A 20,465-nucleotide genomic window follows, 5' to 3' on the forward strand; every position below is an offset into this window, starting at 1 on the left:
TAGTCCGTTTGATACCGATAGGTAAGCAGCAGGCCAAGGGTGTTCAGTGAGAGCTGGCATGATAGGAACACTGAGCTGGGCAGGGAAAAGTACAGGATACGCACGCTTAGATATATTTCTGAATCTGCCTTTTTTTATCCAGCGCAGCGTTAAGACATCTATTGACAGAAATAGCAGATATGAAGATATCTATTTATTCACAAAGTGGCAGGGACACAAGCGAAGTTCAGAGCATTGCTATGGAAATTTAAGTAGTATGTTCAAAAATAATTCAAATTTCCCTTTCCTTTGGCCTGCTCTATCTAAATTGCTAAGAGAGTCTTACTTTGAGGCTGGGGAATAGAAACAAGGTAGAAAGTGCTTTCTGGCTCTCTTATAGTGAAAATTACTGAAATACCTTTGTTTCTTTGCATAGATGTTCATAAAACTTTGGAGAATAGATCCTGAAAGTCTATTGTTCTGTAGGATATTTATTCACATCACAAAAGCTGCATTAAAATAACACTGAGGGTTTAAGAGAAGTATTCAGAGAGAAGGATTAACCTGCTAATCCTTGTCTCTTAGGAAAAATGTTCCAAGTGAATTGGCAGGACACATTTGAAGGAAGCTATGACTGGCACTCGCTTGTCCACACCAGTTTTTTTCAAATTCACGAAGCTGGTATGAGCAGGGACAAAGAGGGGTTCAGAAGGCATCATAACTACATTTTTATTCTTGCGAGGAGGCTGGAGAGGAGACACACGTACTCTTGCCAACACCCTGAACTCATCTGCTGCGGTGTGAGTGGGGAATGGGAATTTTGATGATACTATTTCAAGCATGTTGCTTTCCTTCTTGTATTCCTCTCTCACTACTCTGCATTTTTTTTTTTTTTTATTTCCACGATCCTTGTGTATAATCTAACTCTGAGGTTCGACAGCACGGCATATTAATGGAAGTGACCGTGATCTGCTTCTCCTCTAAAGTTTTTCCAAATCAGATGAATGCTGTCACTCAGAGAGCTTCTGAAGAGAAAGAATATCTGTTTGCTTTCACCTATAGCTAAGGACAGTCAAAAGAATACATCTCTTTTCCTTCCTCCCCCTGCCCCCCCCAGCCCTGGTTACGGTATGCGAGCTCATGCAGCTCCCTGCACTTCCACACGACATCACAAAACCTTTGTAAGAGGCAGTTACATGTAAAAAGGGATTGCAGCTGGTCTGCGGCTGGGAGATTCGTTATTGAAGAAGCACCTTGGCTATGCACGAGCCAGTTTCAGATGATTGTATTGGTCCCCTTTGGACATGAACGGTTATAAAAATAATGAAATGTGCTTTCTTTTTAAAAGTGAAAATGTGATGTTCTTCCCAAATTAATTCATGTTTTCAAATTGCCTTGAGATCTACAGATTGTCATCATTGCTTATTTCTAGAGGATGTCATTGTTTGCTTTTTTCCCTGAAAGTTTGTTTTGGACTACGTTTCCCCCCAAATACTAGTTTTTCAAAAATAAACTCTCTTAAAAATGGCTCCCCCTGAATCTGTCAGGTGGGGCATTTTCAGATTTCACTAATTTCAGATTGGTTTTCAGATTTAAAAAAACAAAGAGTGAAAATTGTCCATTTATGCAGTTTCATACTGCACAAGGTTTTTTGGGGGGGCGTTGGTGGTGGTTTTGTTTTTGTTGGTTGGTTGGTTTTTTTTTTTAAGTTCAGTGTGACTTTATGTGACTGCAGGCTGCATCCCCAATGCGAGATAACTGCATCATTTCCTAGAAGTGCCATTTCTCTTAAGAAATATTTGTTCTAAATCTACAAAGATTCAAAGAACACCGCTGCCATTGAGAACAGTGGACAAGCTTCTTATTAATTACTACTGGGGAAAGTTGACTTAAACCTTCCTAAATGAATTAAGAAAGGCAAATCTATTGACTGCTCCACAGGTTGCTTGCCAGCCCTCTCTTTTTTGACAGAAGATTATTAATATAGAGGCTGCTTCCTCCAGTCTTGTTAATAAATATTCACTGAGACATCCTACAGAGAGATCAGATCCTGATTCTGGGGGCATCAGGCAGCTTTGAAATGTGAGCCTGAACCATGGGGAGATTCAGGCCAGGAGAAGGCAATCGATGTAAACTAAGAAATGGTATGAAGTTTTGTTTCTTAACATCTAAGTCTTTAATACAGATAATGGGTATTTTCCTTTGCCACAAATTTGAGAAGCACATGGGAGACGAGATTGTCTTGAAAGATGCAAACCTGTGTATATCTAAATCAAGGCGATATAAAATTGTGTACATTTATGAGGTGTACATTAGTGAGGTGAGCTGCTTCAAGTAGAGACTAGTACTGCTGCGGCCGATGGAAAAGCTTGTGATGGGATCTTCAGTTCTGAAGGGCTACAAGTGGAGCTGCTGGTTTTTTCACATGGGATCCTTGGAGTAAATATTACACAGGCTACTTCTCTCTCTTATGGCTAACCGAAGAAAAGTCTCTCCCAAGAAGCTGTCTTGTGTCTCTCTCTCCGCCTGTTGTATATGTGGCCCTACAGACCCAAGTTATTGAATACTTTTGGTAAAGAGTAGAGAAGGTGCTTTATGCATTTTGTTGTCTGTTCCTATGAAACAGAAATTGAACTAGAACAAAGCAAAAGCTGCTTTTGTAAGAGATTTGCAAATATTTCTGGCTATCTGGAGTTAGCATCTGTTGTTTGACCAAAATCTCGTTTTCTTGCCTATGTTTAGCAATTTCATGCTATAAAAAGTTGTTCCCATTCTTTATTAAATCCTTTAAATGTAAGCTGTGTGAGCATCTGAACAGCCGCATGTGCATGCAGAAGAACCTAATTTCTGCCATCAGTATGACTGAGGATTTCAAACCTTTGTGGCTTAGGGATTTTTTCCTTTGCGGCAAATTGTTGACCAAAGCACCTTTGGTTCCTAACGTGTTTTCAAGTGATCTCTGGCAGCGAGTAGTTCAGAGGAGGATGAAGGTACCCAGTCCAGAAAAGATCATTCCCTTGCTTCTTTCCGTATAGCACGGTTCTTCCAGACAATGTAATGCTGCAATCACGACTTTAAGATAGAAATTTTCCTGGTTTTTAATTTTCGTTAAATTCTTGGTATGCTTTTTTAGTACAAAATACCAAGAAAGTGCGCCCTCTAAATTGAGGGGAGAGCGTTCCCTGCCAGCAAGAGCACCTCTTGCTAGCCAGTGTTAGGCTTCTCAGCCAGCACCTCCCTCTGAACGTGGGATTAACCCTCCTGTGTGATGGCTGCCCCTTACCCGGGCAGAGGGCTGAAGGCTTATCTTTATGATCAGCTTAAAGGGACACGGATGTCCATGGTCTTGTGCCTCAATCTGATGTTCAGTCTTGGTCCACTTGGCACTGGAGTCCAGCCTTTATTTTCTGAAGGTGGAAAAGTCTGTGGCAGGAAGAAAAAAAAAAAAAAATCTTAAAATTCCAAGAAGAGTTCTCCTCTGCCATTCCTGTCAAAGGAAATCAAAGCTTTACAGAATTGTGCATTCTGTCTTTCGTACATATTTGGAAAGTCCTTTCTCTTTAAAGCCTGGAAGCAAAGCCTCTTCAGACACTCCCGTTGTTTTACTTACACCTGGTACGTGGAACATGGTTCTACTTATGGATGGGCGATCTCTTTTTTAAGTGCAGGCAGGTTAGCACATGTGAGTCCAGGCCTGTTGTTTTCAATGCAGGTATTTGGATTTGCTGTAAGAAGAGAACATGCAGGAAAATCTAAATAAACTTTGTTTTGTCAGAGAGGTCCGAACGCCCGGCTACCAGGAGGTGCCTTCTGCTTTCATAGCAAAGTTGACTTCTGATGTTGCTGGGCATTCCGTCATTTCTCCTGCCTCCTGTTGGCCATTTATATAGAGTGCATGGTTGCCACATGGGCTTGTGCATTTGCTGTTCATTAAGTTGCATTATTCCTTAACAATATAGATGAAGTATCCACTAAATGAAACGAAATAATTAATTACCGAACACAAGGACACCATTTAGCCTTAAATTTTCACAACTAGAAGGATTAACTAAGTATGTAATGCATCACTGCGTGATTTAACAGAGCATCATAACTCTTTTCTTTTCACCATAAATTGTAACCTGGAATTGTTTTTGTAATGGTAATTGCCTTATCTTCATAAATTCTATAGTCTTACATAATTTAACTAGTATTGTAGCAGGATTTCCCAAGAATAAAAAAAGCAGGTGCTGTCAATGGTAATTTAAATAAGAAAAGACACGTTAAGTGGTTCTTCTTTCACTAGTAATAGAAATTAATTAGCTTTGAGCTGCTTTGGAGGTTTTACGTTTTTTGCTGTGGCCTGTTATGTTTTATAATTGTATGGAAAGTAGTTTTGATTTGATCACATTATCTGGTGAGAGGGTTCAGCAGGAAGGCAGAGGTACGCAAGTCAAATGTCGGCCTGCCTGGGTATGGAGACTGCAGAGGATCAAGAGTGTAAATTAAGATCTTACAAATAAGTCTTTGAAATGTTGGCAAAGGTGGTGCTACAAGTCTGAAATATGCTGCTAAACATTTCTTCCTTTAAAACTAGGAGCTATTGAATGTTTTAAACTAAAGTGTGGCTGCTTTAGACTGACTCTACCCTGATGTTAACTGTTGGAAAATAGAATTGATTCATTTAGATTAAATCAATGCAAAATCAGAAAGAACAGGCTGACATATGAAATATAGTAAGTACTGTGTCAATGCGTACATCAGCAGTGCCACTCAAATATACAGATTTTGTCGAGGGATGGTGATCTATGTCTGCATTAGAACCTAGTGGAGCCCAGTAAGCGCAGATTTATACATAGTTAGTGCTGGACTTGCTCCGCTCGGCACTGGAGTCCAGTTCAAACTTTGTGTTTTTCAGAGGGTTTTTGTTTTGACTTGCTCTAGGCTGATTCTGGTGGCTCGGTGTCCGTAATTGCTTGAAGTGCATCTTCTGGTTTAGTTCGTGCAAAGAAACGCGGCTAGTGTGCTCCAAGACACCTCTGCAGCACAAACAGAGGAACAGTGAAAAGGGCCGATCAAGCGTCTGCCTTCAGAAGCACCCTCCGACTCCGAACCGAAAGGCTAACGCGTATAATACATACGTAGGCAGCGACCGCGTTCGTGGTGAGAGCAGCTCTAGTCTCAGTGAAATGCATAACATTTGCTTTTGGTATGTTACCCATTTGCTTATGTTTTTAAAACAGAATGATTCTTCTAGCATTTTTATTTATATTTTTTTATTCAAAAAAAATTTATTAGCTTTTCAGAGTGTGTCACGTTACTGTTAATGTGTTTGCTTGGCATTGCAGCAGTATTAATAGGATGCCACCATTAGGCAATGCAGACCAGGCGTGTGTTGTATCTGTTGTGCCAGCCTTACTTCTCGTGCGTGAATTACAAGCAATAATTCGCCCTTTTATGTGAATTACTGTAGGAGCTTGGAAAGACTTTCTCATAGTCATTTAGTTTCTCTTACTTCTAGGTGATTTTTTTGTATAATTGCCAGATCCTGTTCATATTATTGATGGTTGAGGATGGATGTCTTGTCTTTACGTCTGAAGGTATAAATTGGGGATGGGGATAGGTGGGAAATAATCCTTTTTTAGTTAAAGTGCAGGTTGCAAAAGCTGCTACTTTCCTGAGGGTATGAATTTTATCTTTAATGTTGAGAATGAAAGATCTAGTTGTTCAAAAGGAGAAGTATAGTCATACTTCTTACAAATATTTAATGTCCTGATTAACAGACAGGTAGCCAGAGACCTGTGTCTTGTTTTCAGGCCTGTAGCAGGTCACTCGGCTTTCCGTGCCTCAGTAACATGGGACGGCATCCTGCAAGCGAGGCTTGGTGCTGGTGTAGAGTTCAGGCAACCATATCAAGCAAAACTACAGATTAACTATATTGTTGGCTGTTCGTTTGTGGCGTGGTGAACCTGCAGTCCAGATAAGCTGTTTGTGAATGATTGAAATTGCATATTTCTTAGATTTGTAGGGAAGGAAAGATGACTTAATATTTATGTGTTATTAGAGAAACTATAAGGGACGTCCTAATCATTGTAATATATGCATGCTGAAGAATCAGATTTAAGACCGCAAATGGCATCTTAATATGAATGCATGTTTATTGTTAAAATAATTTTGATAGAAATTTTTTTACATCATTTTTGTTTTGACCTCTGTTCTTGAATATTCTTTCCTGACTGGTTTTTCTAATTGTGTTGGTTTTGTCTTTGTGAGCTTTCATTTGAAATTTTAGGCTAAATTTGGGTTGTATTTTTCTCTCCCTGGTGTGCGGCAGTAACAGTACGTACCCCTGAGCAAAGAAAATTCAGTCTTAAAATAATAAACCTTGGAAGCTACTTTCTGTATCCTCTCCTCCTTGGTTTCTGTTCTTATTATGTGGTGATCCACTAGGCAGTTCTCCACGAGCGCTGTAAATGTGTTCATATGTAATTACAGACACATGGAGAATGGACCAGCTCTTGCCCCCAAGTAATTCAGTGACTGGGACCTGCTGGACTTGGGACAAAAGCGCACCAAACAGATCAGTCGTCCTGCTTCTTACTAACTGAGCAAGTCACACAAGTCTGCTCCCGTGAACAAAATGATTCCTCTTGAATACGTCCTTTTATCCCTTGCAAGGAGCTCCTGCTGCTGTCGCTGCAGCTCCCGAGGTTGCATCGGAGGGCATCAGCTCGTCTGGCAGGGAAGCCCTTTGGTCTTTGATTCTCCGAGGTTGCTGCTGAGAAAACAGAGACTTGGTCCCCCTTTTCCATTTCTGAATGTGGCAGCACCAATTGCTCTTTTCCTGCCCTCTAAAATGTAACGTTCGGTACCTGATCTGCTTCGCTTCGTCTTCCTTCCTCTTTGCTCTTCCTGTTAGAAGAGCAGTGCAAGGAAAGGCCGTCAGCTTTTGCTGCTGCTGGCAGATACGGGAACTATGAGAGAGCAGAGAAAAAGGAGCACGTCTGTGGACCAGTTTTAGTGTGTTGGCTCCAGCTTCCCAAAGGAGAGTATTTTCTCCATGCAGGGACTATTAGCAGAGTAAACTTTGTATTCTGTCCCGTTGGACTAAACAGAAAATTTTTCACCCTTTGTTTTGGCCAGTGATGAGCAGAGAATTGAAGCGCTAGTGTTCAACAGATTCCTTTTGAAGTGCGAGAACAGCAGTCATGTTGAGCATCCAAGCTGAAAATCTGCTAGAGTTTTGACATTAACTAGGCATTTTTTTTTTTTTTTCCAGATTCTTGTAAGGAATTTAGATAATTAAATTTAGACTCTGAAGCCTTAACTGTTTGTGACGCTGCAAACTTTCTTTAGTAGAAACACAAGAGATGGGTCTCAATTTCTGCTCAAATGTGCCAAAGCTGTTCATATTATTGAACTGATAACAGTAATTTGTTTTATAAAATAAATATTCCTAATTGCTTCCTTAATAGCAGATTGCGAATTAGAAGTCATTCACGATTAACAATTCTTTCCTCTCTTTTGGATTTATTCCTTGGGTTTTGTTTTAAATTTTATATTAACTATATAAAACTGTGTGGTGGATGGAATTTCTGTAGCGGTTCTGTTGTTGATTGTGGTCAGATTAACGGCTTAATTGTGGTCAGTACTGAGCATTCTGAAAACTCAGCTCTACGTACATTGTGCAATTTTGGTATTTTAAAAAATTGTTTACTTGCCACAGTAATAATTGGCTCTCTAGAATACAGACCCATTCCCACATATATCGGATTAGCTATAAGCAAATCTGCCCCCAAAGTCACTGTGCAGACATGCTGCTGAAAATCAGTCTCTCTTCCACCTGTTTCTTTAAAAATAAAGGTGTCATGGAAGTTAAGAAAAATATCAGGAGAAAGCATTTTCAGAATTAGTATCTTCTTCTTCCGCTATGAGGAAATGGGTGCTGGCTTCGGCATTTGTTCAGCTTTAACACTGAGTGTCGGAGATGGCTCCCCTTTTGACGGTCAGGGTCATGCGTGTTAAAAGGAGCTAGTCAACTCAAGGTTAAACCTCTGGGACGTCTCTCTGCTAGAGGCAACCAGTACAAGGTTAAGCCAACAAAACAGAGCTTAAGCAGGATTTAGGTGCTCTCTATATAGACATTTTTCTGGTGTTCAGGAGAACCAATGCTCGTGTTCTGAATGCGCATCCGTACAAGGTTACTGTTAGAAATATGGGAGCATTTATGGTCCCTTGTCTGTGATTCAGCTAATTAATTCAGCTAGTTAAGTCATTTTTTTGCTCTTGAGTTGAATGATTCTGAGAGGTCAAGATTTGCAAGCCATTTTCAGTCTTCTTGGATTTTTTCCCCCTTCACTGTAAGAGTAAGTGTTCTGAATATTTTTGTCCTACTACTACTAGTGAGGCAAGAGCTAAGAACGTCAATGCTGTGTTTAGCCTTTTATTTAAATAATTTAAAAAATTACTGTAAGAGGAGAAGGCTAAGGGAAAATTTTACTGTTGTCTACAACTACCTGACTAGAGGATACAAAGAAGGCAGAGGCAGACTCTTCTCGAGGGTGCGCAGCCATAGGACGAGCGGCAATGGACACAAGTTGGAACATGGGACGTTCCACTTAGATGCAGTAAAAAGATTATTTTTTTTTTTTTTCCCCACCTTGTGGGTAAATTTTCATCCTTGGAGGTGCTCAGAAGACTCGACTAGGCAGGTCCCTGTGCAAGGTATTCTGATTAGACTTGCTTTGAGCTGGGAGGGGGAGTAGGTGACCTCCAGAGGTCCCTTCCCTTCCAACCGAACTTACTTTACAATGCTGTGATTCTGTGAAAACACAGAGCTATGGTCTGGTGTGTGAGACGCATGGATACAAGTGGCTCTTGAGGCGAAGTGTTAAGTTCCTTACTGTATGCTGTCCAAAAGGATCATTTGAGAGAGCTGCAGGAATTAAAGGGTGTAAGATGCATGTGGGATCATCAAACTGGACTTCAGAGTACTCTTTTTTCTTTTTAAAAAAGGCCACAAGAATTACGTAAGTCAGAAAGATTAATAGAAGCCACTGCAGGCCTGAGGAGGTATCTGGGAGGTATGCAAAGAAAGCCTGGAGCAGCAGTTTCCATACTTCCCGCCCTGGGCCATCACGGAGGGTGCAGGAGCCGATATGGGATGTGTCGTGCATTGTTGGACACAGTAGGAGATACGATGCCTAAGGGGGCCCTTTCGAATTCAGTCTGTGCATCCACTGTAGACCGTAATCGTATTCTTGCAGATCATAGCTGGAACAGTAATAATAGAAAACCTCCTTTTGTTTCCACTGAAAGTGGAAGCAGCTCCTGAAAGTGAACCACCTAATGCCAGCTAAATTAAAAGAAGGAAAGCACTTGGAATAATTCAACGAACAATAAGTGGGCAGCAATCTTAGAAAAAAATTAGTTCATTTTATGTGTTCAACATGTTTGCAATGATATTTAATTACTGTTATGAGAGCTTGGAAAATCTGAAGGCAAGTACACTTTAATTCACGATAAGTGAACGCTTTTATTTAGGTTGAAAAGGGTTGTCTTGCTTTTCTCTGGATTGTGCTGGCAGAAGGAAGGCGACAGAAACAAGGGGGCTGCCTCCTTCCATCGCAGCAAAGACTTTGTTTTCTCAGAGCCTTAGTTGCAGGCTGCTTAATTTTTCTGTCAGAAGAAATTTCATTTCACTTGACTTAGGTCATGACTACAGAAGAATTTTGAAGAGAGTGATGTGAGAGAAATGTGGTATTCCAAGCTTAGGCAGCCTGACCGAAGATGTTGCAGTGGGTCCGACACAATTCGTAAGGGGCCTTTTCAGCCTGGGTGAATGAAAAAATCAAATCTGGCGGTAAATATCCAGGTCCTTTGGTCTTTTTTTGTAACTTATTAACATATAATAGAATTTACTCCTGCAACTAGAATAAATGCACTTGGGAACCAAAATGGCTTTTGGACGTAGTTTGCCAAGCACAGAACCTAGATTTAATCATTGGGATACAGAGCTTGCTTGCTTTCTTTAGGTTAAGCCTAAGAAGAGACAAAGGGAAATATTTGTTGGTTGACCTCTGGCCCCAATACAAAATATAGAGAGAATAGTGATGAATCTCCAAAGCCTGCTGGCATAGTGAAGTGCTTGGTATGCTGTGAAAAAACTATCATGTATTCCCTAAATAGTTCATTTTGTTTTCTAAAGTTCTGAAAAACTCGCTTTATTGAAATGCATGTTGTTGCATCGATTTTTCTAAAATACACCTTGTTATCTTTTCTTTGGTAATTGGTGACTGGTAATGACTTTGGCAATTTAACATGTTCTTGCAGACACTTTTCCCATTCCCCCAGATAACTGAAGTCAAGAGAGAGGGCCTGTCTGTCAATCTCTGATGCCTGTCAACCTGCTTGATTGACGGGTTTTGGTCCCACAATAGAGACCATTTCTGCAGCCCCCATTCTGTTATTTTCTTCTTCCTTAATACTTGTGGGGAATGGTGTTTGCTTTATAATCTGTGTTTAAAATCCAACTTGGAATGAGGCCAGTTCCTAAGAAATTATCACAAAGTCTTGTTAGCTTTGCATCAAGAAAATTCTCTGGAGAGTTTCTTAACCGGTGATTCCACCTTCCGAAATTACCTTTGCTCAAAACCTAAGCTTCATTGTTCCTCCAGAATCCCCTTAAAATCCAACAAAGAGGCTGTAAGGTCTGCCTAATTCGTTCCGATATAAGAAAAGTAATTTGTTCGTGCTTTACTTTATTTGGGAAGTTCTTGCTCATGGGATAACTGGCATAGGAATTTTTGCATGAAAGGAATGTAGGCAAAATATGTGAGACTGGGAGAAGGGAAGGGGAGGGAAAAACTCTAAAACAGAAACCAAAGAAAACTTCTAGAGGAAAGAGTAAACATGTTTACTAGTTAAAAAGGAAAGGAATGAATCTATCATTGTTCATCCCCCAAATTACGCGTTCTTAAAAGCATTCTAATCAACTTGGCATTAATTCACCTAATTGTGAGTTAGGATTGTGCACTAGGATTCTTTCTGATAGGAGTTGTACTGAAAATTTAAGACTTTTTTTGATGAAAGAAGAGAGTGTGAGGAGGACTGGTTTCTGTATTAAATTATCTTAGATTTTGTGAAAAAAACCACCTTTTACTCAAAAGCGAATTCTTTTCATTTTAAAAATAAGAAACAAGTCAATGTGAGTGTAAAATCAGTTGCTGCTACCCTGATTTATGGACGTGAATGTCACCGCTGTGCCAGTTAACTGCCTGTAGGATCCCCGCTATCGACGTCGTTCCATTCGGTGGGGTTTGGACAGGAAGAGGAAGGCAACGAGGGGTGAAGAACTGCCGTGGTGGAGCCCGCGATACCTTAAAGGAAACGCACTTGCCAAACATGGTTACAAAGAAGTAACCCCGTAACACCAAGGTTATTCTGATTAATCACCATATCAAATGTACCTGTTGATTCTTACCGGTATTCTCCTAGTGCCGGTACTGGTGCAGCTCGGGGCTGAGCAGTGTGCTGAGCAAATGCCAGGGAGGGGTTTGGTGGTGGTCATTCATTTCACATTCCCTGTTTAGAGGTTGAGGATTCTGCTACGGACAGATACAAGAGATGGATGCGAGACTCAAATGCCTTTTGTTGGGAAAGGACTGTTTGGTTTGTTGCGTGCTTCTTTTCCCCCACCCCCTCCCCCCGTTTCCTAAAATGTAGCCCAAAAAACCCCACCAAACCCGAACGGATATATTTGCTATATTTAATAAAACTGAGATCCTTCTCCTCTGATAGCTCTGTGTTCGTAACATCTGAGTTTGAACATAAAGAATAAACAATAGCTAAATTTGGGGTTATTGTTTCATGTAATAACAAATAGAATAAACAAATCAGTTCCCAGATGGAGCCCAATAAACTGGCAGGGAAATTGCAATAGGTTGAATAGAGCGGGTGTGTGGATGGGTGCGCCAATATCCATTTCTGTTACACAGCATGGACCTTGCGATCCTGAATCCCGTTCTTGCTGTATAAATTGCTGAGCGCCCTCAATTCTTTAAACGTATAAAGCACTCAGTAGTTCAAAAGAAATAGTCCCGTATATTCTCAGTTAAACCGCTCGGATGACACCTCTGCTGCGGCGTGTACCAACCTGTTACCTTTTGGCCACTGGAACTGATGATGGTGAGCAGGCCAACAGTGGTAGAAAAAAAAAGAAATAACAGATGCAACTGATGTTCTAGCAGATATTTACAGAGGGGGAAAAAAGCAAATATGGGAAAATGTGTAATCCATGGACTTTTTCCTGAGGTCCTCATTGCAGGAATGACTATATAATACATTCTGTGTGTCAAGAAGAGAAAAATACCTCAGTATGATATGAAGTTTGAGTGATACACCCTGTGCATCGTGGGCCTGTTGAGTTGGTTGTGTTTGGATGTTGCTAACCTCTTTTTCCAAAGAGTCACAAAGACTAGTTGAGGGTAAAAATGAGCTCATTCCCCACAGCGCTTTCTGCATAAAGCGGCCGCAAGCCTCTACGTCAGGGAATACAGATGGCATGTAGGAATAGCAGTTTTATGGAAGTGAGAGAAACCACAGCTCCGCTGTCATTCCCTTTTCAGGGGAATTCTTTCCTGTCCCTGCTGAACCGTTCAGAACGAATAGTTCAGGGAAAGTTGTAATTTTCTAAGCTTCAGAATAGGGGGCAGTAAGGTCACAGAATTCCTTGAACACTTGTTGTTCTGTTACTGCTGGAGTACATAGTGTTAAAATGTTTTAGAGTGTCTGCATCTTTGCTTTTGAATCAGGACTTGCCTCTCGTACTATGGTAAGCTGACTGTTGCTGGAACCCCTGCTCTTGCGAGAGACTTAGTGGTGGACAAGATGTAGAAAATGTCTGCACCCACGTTAAACAGGACCATTCTGAAACATGTGGACAGTACTTTTAAAATGTCTTATAAACCATGTTATGCATTTAAAATAGATCCCACTGTACAAAGAATGGCAAAAATCCAATTTACGCTTTCCCAGTTGAACACAGAGGAGAAGCTAGCAGATGCACAGAGAAGCACCCATCGTGTGGCTTTCTTGCAATCGTGGGAACCCGGAGGAAAACTCTCGTTTGTGCTGTCGGTGATGACAGCCTTGGTAGCAGCCTGATGCGCCAGGTCGGTGGAGATCACCGTCTTCGTCCTTACAGAGAGGGCTACAGCATACGTGTTCTGCGCCTGTGGAATTGCCGTACCCTTTCCTACGCTGAACAGGTAGAACAGTTTCAGAGGCTGGATTGTCCTCTGTCTCAAATTTCTAGGACAATCGTTTGGCCTGGCATGGCTGTGGTCTCTGAACTATGTCTGAGTCACCACGAGGTCACTGGTGCTACCAGCGCTTCTTTTGCAGATGTTTTCTTTATCTATAGCGATATCTCTTGTGTTATGCCCTACTGAATTTTATCTGCAATTTCATTCATTCCCCAACCGCCCTTTTTTTTAAAGATTGCGTTAAAGGTACTAGCTGCTTTTCAGATTTATTTATCATGTTCTTGTATTCCCAGATGCAGTAAGTGGGATCTTTGTTTTACTCCCTATGCAGTTTGTTGTTTTGTATAACTGCATGAAATCTTTTTCCTTCTGAACTAAGCAGACCCAGTTTCCAGTTATGCATTGTAGTTAAATTCCTGCTGGCCTAGCACCATTTTTGTGACCTGTCTTTGAATTCTTTCTCTTCCTGCTGTGGTGTTTCTGAGATAAAGTAACCAAAAATGAAACCAGTATTCCGGACAAGGCCATACTATTGATTTAAACAGTGGCATTAATATTAGCACTGTTGGTTTCTATGTCATCCTGGATGGATCCCAACAATTGTTTTGCCTTTCTGATCGTGCTGCACTTCAGCGGAAGACTTTGTAGAGTTTTCCCACAACGATGTGCAAAGCTGTTGCGCTCAACTGAGAACTCTGAAAGGTAACGACAAAGAGGTGAATGTGTAATGTTAAAAAGATACAGAAATCAGTGGCAAGGAGCAGATGTACATGGAAAGGACCTAATTACAGGCTTTTGTCAAAAGAGTTCACGAAGCTAGCATAGGTCCAGAGAAGCTGGGAGGAAGAAGAGCGAAAGGTACTGGTAAGTAAAGATATTCATATGAGCAAGTAGGTGTCTGTGCTCTGAATGGGACTGGTCGTGGTCAGAGCTCCAGTATCTCACGCTGGACAGTGGTACTTGGTCTAATCCTGGCATCGTTAGCAGTGCGCAGCGGTATGAGGAGTGCACTGTGGTAGGCCTTGTCGTGCTCAGATGTGTGTATCGAGCTCTTAATTGACCTACTGAGGTTTTATATAGGTAACCGGCAGCCTGCATCGAATCCCACAAACTGACAGGCCTCCGTTCTGAAATAACTGTAAATTACAGCAGTTTAAGTTAAATCAATATGTTTTATATAATTTAGCCTTGGCTAAACAACTGTGACAGATCATAGCAACCTGAACTTCAGATGAACCTACCCTATGTATAAATGAAATGTCTGATGTCGTCGTTAGTTTCTCACGTAGCATCTTTCTACCCTCTGGGTGGATGCTCTGCATCTGATGGTGGTTTCTTGCAGGAGGTGTATTTAACCTTCTGATTGGCGCTGTGTGCAATATGATGATGGAAGCCCTGATTTTGCACACAATGAATATATTGATAGATTTATCTCATTTACTGTACTTGTCTGTCATGTCTAAGGACACTAATGAGTTGTTTTCAGGGACTAATGAGAACCGTAATGGCTAATGGATGTTTACAGCATCGCTGCGTTTTACCGTGTGATAATGTGAACACCAACTTCAGTTCCTTCAAGTCTTTAATTGGCACCATCAGCATCTTTAATTACATTTCATCAGACAATAAAAATCTCAGAGAAATCAATGAGGGGAAGTTGGTGATCCTGCTGGAGTGACCAATTGCTCTGATGGACACTTTCTTTGAATGCTATGCTCTTAAGTAATAAAATCCTGTAAAAGTCCTTTGAGAACTAATTTTAAAGCAGACCCAACTCAAAACCAGATTTTTCCTATTTGCTGTTTGTTTCCCATTAATTCAACTGTGAAAAGAAAAAAGTGACAATGCCCAGCTCTTTATTTTTTTTTTAGAGATTTTCAGACTGCGTTCATTTATAAAATAGGAAATATTAACTGGAAAAAATAATCGACTCTTCGTCGTAAGAGTCCAGATTTGTAGATAGCTGGAACGGGGTTTATCTCTTCTGATTTGGACGTCTGAAAATCAGGCATGTGGTCTCAGGTAGAGTTCTGGGCTGCTCGCAGTTAGGAAAGAGAAGGATGCCTCCTGAAGGCAAGACACGCTATCTTAAAGTAGCTTTCCAATGGGAAAAATACTATGTGGTTTGCAATCCAGGCTAATTACATGCTGCTGCCAAATAAGTTTTCCAGTTCTCTGCCTGCCAGATGTAACCAAAGGTTTTTAGCCCGTTCGGGGTTGGATCCTGGGATTATTTTTCCATGAGATCGGTGAGATAGTCCAGTTGATCGTATCATTGTGCAGTTTGATGCGTGGTGAGGAAAACAAGACAACACAGATTCTGAGTCCCAGGAGAGCAGGACAATCCGTTTTAATGGCAACCCGTAATTAGATCCGTTTAAGCACAACCTACCTGAACTGCTAGGCCGGTACCCATTTAGCAGTTCTCAAAAAAAATCCCTGTAGATACCTGCAACTATAGTTACTTAAACAGCCTTCAAAATCTGGCCCATGCTTAGGGCTTTGGAATTAGCAGATCTGATCCTCTCTCAAATGCCTCTTACAGGCACCTACGACGCCGAAAACCAGCCGCCTTGCCTTTTCAATTGGTGGGAGGTTCCCCAACTTTGTGCAGTTTCTTCAGATAGAAAAATCTCTTGGTGTCTTTTCACTTAACTGAAACCGAAAGTAATGAAACCAAAAGTGTTTATTGATGCAAAACCCCTAAAGAATTGGAAATGAGAATAGTATATAAGATACATAACATTCTGATACATTTGTAACACTTGAGTTGGCCTCTAAAGTACAGGTAGCTTTTGCCTGCTTTCTTACACAATTAAAAAAAAAAAAAAAGTCTAGTACCCTTTAACTCATTAAAATTTGAGGAGGCACATTGATACAAGATATTCTCATTTACTTATTGAAATGTTGTTTAGTTACACTTAGGGTCTTTATGTAAATTATTATAATTTCTGATTTAATTTTACATAATTATCTTTTTAAGAGGGGGGAAAAAAGATTTTTTTTAAGAATCTATTTTAAAATACTGAAACCGTTTTTTAAAATTACCATTTTATCCATTCTAGATTTAAGTGGTGTCAAGATTTTATTGCTCTGGTGCCTGGTAAAAGAGAACTTCATTGAGAGGGAGGAAACCAGAGAGGCTTAATATTTCAAAGTTAAGTTGACCTCGGGTGTCTCAAAGTCGATAAACAGCAAAGAAAGAGAAAATAATGTTAATAATGATAAAAGAATATACAAAACAAGTGATGCACAATGCAATTGCTCACCACCCGCTGACCGATGCCCAGCCCGTCCCCGAGCAGCAATCTCTGTCCCCAGCCAACTCCCCCAGTTTCTGTACTGGGCATGACGCCATATGGCATGGAACAGCCCTTGGGCCAGTGTGGGCCAGCTGCCCTGGCTGTGCCCCCCCCCCCCAGCTGCTTGTGCACCGGGCAGAGCAGGGGAAGCTGAAAAGTCCTTGACCAGTGCAAGCACTGCTCAGCAAGAACTAAACCATCAGCGGGTTATCAACATTATTCTCATCCTAAATCCAAAACACAGCACTGTGCCAGCTACTGGGAAGAAAATTAACTCTATCCCAGCCAAACCCAGGACACCCACGTCTGTTTGTGTCCATTAGTCACATCGCCTATGGGGACATTTGCCCAGTGACCAGCGGCGCTGGTATTTGCAGGGCTGAGGCGATTTAACGCCTCTGCGCAGAGCAGAGGTGGGTCTGCAGCAGCTTACGGGCGTTCCAGCAGTTCTCTCATTCCTGCTGCAGCCATGCCCTTGGGATGGACACCCATGCTGTCTTGGCTTCAGATTTAAGCCAGAAAGATTCTCTTTTTGCAGCATAGCACCCCAGCATTATTCCAAGGTTTCCATAAAAAAAAAAAAAAAAGTGTGGAAGTGACTGTGCAAAACAAGGGAGAAGAAGAAATCTGCTGTGAGCATAGAACTTTGCGATGTGATCCTGCTTATTGTGGCTTTTGTGACAGAGCACGAGACCAAGTGTAAGTCTACATGTACTGATGATTTTAATTTTCGTTAATTACTATTTTCAGTGAAAGGGAGCATTTGGTTTAATTTCACTAAATACCTAGATTTATTCTGGAGGTACTGACTACGTCTTCTCTTTTTAGTATATTATCTCTGTAGTATTTTTACTTAGACAAATCCTAGGTCATAGAAGGTAAAGAATTATGTAGATCCTGCTCAATTCAAGCAGCGTTATCGCTTTCTGTGGAACCAGCTGGGATTATTCCATAACAGTTTATTATTCTTCTTTTAGGGATTTCACTAAATTTGTTTCAAAGGTTTTTTGTGCTCAGGATATTCTGTGCAGCAGGTGAAATCCACACGGATTTTGCTGTTGCCCAAGCATTCTCCTTTTGCTAGCTATGAAGAATGGTTTGTGGTTAAATTAAAAAGAACTTATTCTCATTTTGAAGTCAGAACAACCATTTTTATAGCAAAAGAGTTGAATTTATGCTCAGTTATCTACGAACACATTATTTTTGCCTGTAGCCTAAAATTACGTTGGCTGCCGTGGTAGAATTTCGGAGGTATGTTGGAAGCAGACTGTATGAGATGTTAAAGCCACAACAGTACTTACAGAGCGGAAGACTGCAAGTTGAGCTTTGGCAGAATCCCTCTCCTTTACACCAAGGAAAGAAGGATGAGACCGATAGCCTGTTCGTCTTGATCTAATGAGTCTTGATGTGAGGGCGAGGCTAAATGCGTGAGCTGAAAAGGGGTGATGCCGTCGAGGGAACTGCAGTCAGTTTAGGTGGCAAACACCGCGTGAGAGAGCAGAGCAGACAGAACGGAGCCTGAAAGGTAGCCCCAAAAGAGAGGAATATGGCTTTTAGAGCTAAAGAGACAAAGGCAAGGTAAGCTTCGTGATTTCACACTATCAAACCCACTCCTAAGATGTGCGGGAATGTAGGCTCTGGTAGAGCTCGTACCCCCATATTAAACTGGTACATTGTTTATTTTTAGGTTTTTTTTAAAGAAAATATGGGTTCCCTGCACTACTGGCACACACTAGCACACACCACCTGTATCCTATCAAGTGACAGATGTAGTCAGTAAGACATGAAGGATGTCCTCTCCAATCCATCTTGGTTGCCTGTTCTCTGATCATTATTTCTTCTGGAGAGCTGTATTTTCAGTGACTTATTGTCCCACGTTGCACACTGTATCACAATATTGTCTGGCTTACCTGACCTGTTAAACATTTTCAGATGTGTCTCTGTGCTTCTCTGATTAATCACTGTTCCCAGAAGTAAAAGAGGTAAAAGCAACGAAGCCTGGGGTATTTTGCTAGAGAGTTTTGCCTTTTTGATTACTTTCTCAATAGTCATCACCTCTACTCACCGTTTTGGGGCTGCGTATTCCTTTACATGTGCATTTGGAAGGTACTTGCAAACACTGTTTCTTGTCTCAGATTCATGCAGAATTTGCGTGTGCTTCCTACTCTAGGTTGGGATGTTCGGGTGAAAAGGGAATACTAGTGCTTGCTTTCTGTTGTTTTCCCACTATAGGGTCGCCTTTCCTTTCAATACCAGTTATTGGTGGACTATTCAGTCATTTCACTCTTTCTTCATTCTGTGCTATCTCTACATTCTTCCTTTATTTCTTCAGAAAAGTACTCTTTTCTCTCGCTTGCATACCAGGGAACAGTTCTCCTGGGCAGTTACCCGTCTGTCTTCTCTCGCACTACGGGCAAAATGCGATACCAACTTATTGTACTCCGCCTGATGAACCCTTGCCATATGCTGGGAGATGCTCCAGCTGCACTGGCCTACTGGTAGTGCTGCACAGACCTTTTTTTTCTTTTTTTTGGTAATCTGATGTACATGCCCCTACCAGCACCTCCAACACCCATCTGGAGCCAGGGTTCTGCCTTCTGATTTGTGTTGGATAACGAATGCAGTCAGTGAACAGCAACAGCTTTTTGCTGTGGATAGAAAAAGTCTCCCGTTCCAGTACCTCACATAATGCTCCTTTCCTTACTCGCTCCTTCCTCCAATGTTTTTGAGTGTGCAGATGTTTCCTAGTTAGTTATTATTTAAGTGAGCAGCTTCTTGCTAACATGTTAATTAAAACTCGCTGTCCGGAATCTCTTGGTACAATTTGCAGTGTAATCTGTAGCCTCTAGTGCATCATTGTATCTCTATTAAAAGGAATTCTGTGTAATGATGCTGGGATTTAATTAGTTTCTTTGCCGGTGTTGTAAAACATAGTGATAAATGAGCTAACAGGTCCATGGATCATTATTCTACTAGAGATGAGCTTATTAGCTGATTATGAATCATTAACAAAGTCTACATGGGATTTGCTTATCTAATTCAACACAATTTTGAACATTCAATACTCTACATTCATTTCTTTCAACTAACAACATTGTATTTAGATTGTAATCTTTGCATCCTTTATTCGGGGAATTTTCTTCTTTAGTGTTGAATTCTAATTATATTGCAAGTGGTGTGAGAAGACCTTGTGTCCATCTGCAATGAATGCAAAGCTATGTTGTGAGGTTTTACACAACTGCTATTTTTTCGTTTGGTTTTGAGTATGTCTGTTTATTAATCATCTGGCATTGCAGGAAAGAAAGAAGCTAAGACTCTGCTCAACTTACATTTCTTAAATAATACACTAACAAGAGAAGAGTGAAATCCACGGTACCCACTAGAACTGATCGTGTAGAAGGGGGCACACTCACACCATGGTGAGTTTTCGATCTGGAGGTGGGGGGTGGCCTACGTAGCATCAGTGCAGTTGTTGGAAATCCTGCATGTTTGTAACACAAAAGTGTGCTTCACCTCACCTCTCAGATTACTCACCTGAGAGATCTTCTGAGAACGCAATATTCAGAAATTTGGTGCTGTGAGTTTATCTTCAAATAAGACAGAATTTCAGAAGATTTTTCTACTTCTCATTGAGCATCTGCGGGTGTTTAAAGTACAGTCTTGCCTTGACCTCCCTGATGCTCACCTTTTTAGCCAACCAGTCCTGGTTAGATAGACTTTAGGCTATTTTTTTTGCTGTGCCATGAGGTTAATTTGGGGTTATTGTAATTCAAGAACAAACATCTTCTGTCCTGAATTTTGTTAGCTTCTTGTTTTTAAACAAATTTATGAAAGGACATACGTGTACTGGAAGTGAGAATGTGCCCTGGTTTTGTGTTCAGTTGTTGTCTCTTCCATTTAAATTTAAAATACATGCAATTAATGAAAATCAGCTAAGGAA

The 20,465-nt window shown here is 40.9% G+C and overlaps 1 protein-coding gene across 4 annotated transcripts in view; it reads left to right on the top strand.

The window, feature by feature from the left end:
• The window catches only part of LOC148055370 (uncharacterized), a 243,809-nt gene that overhangs the window by 134,739 nt on the left and 88,605 nt on the right, over positions 1–20,465 (top strand). The window lies entirely within an intron of this gene.

This window comes from Nipponia nippon, unplaced genomic scaffold, assembly GCF_047370975.1.
Source record: "Nipponia nippon isolate SJK-2023a ecotype South Korea unplaced genomic scaffold, ASM4737097v1 scaffold_23, whole genome shotgun sequence".
Classification (NCBI taxonomy): domain Eukaryota; kingdom Metazoa; phylum Chordata; class Aves; order Pelecaniformes; family Threskiornithidae; genus Nipponia; species Nipponia nippon.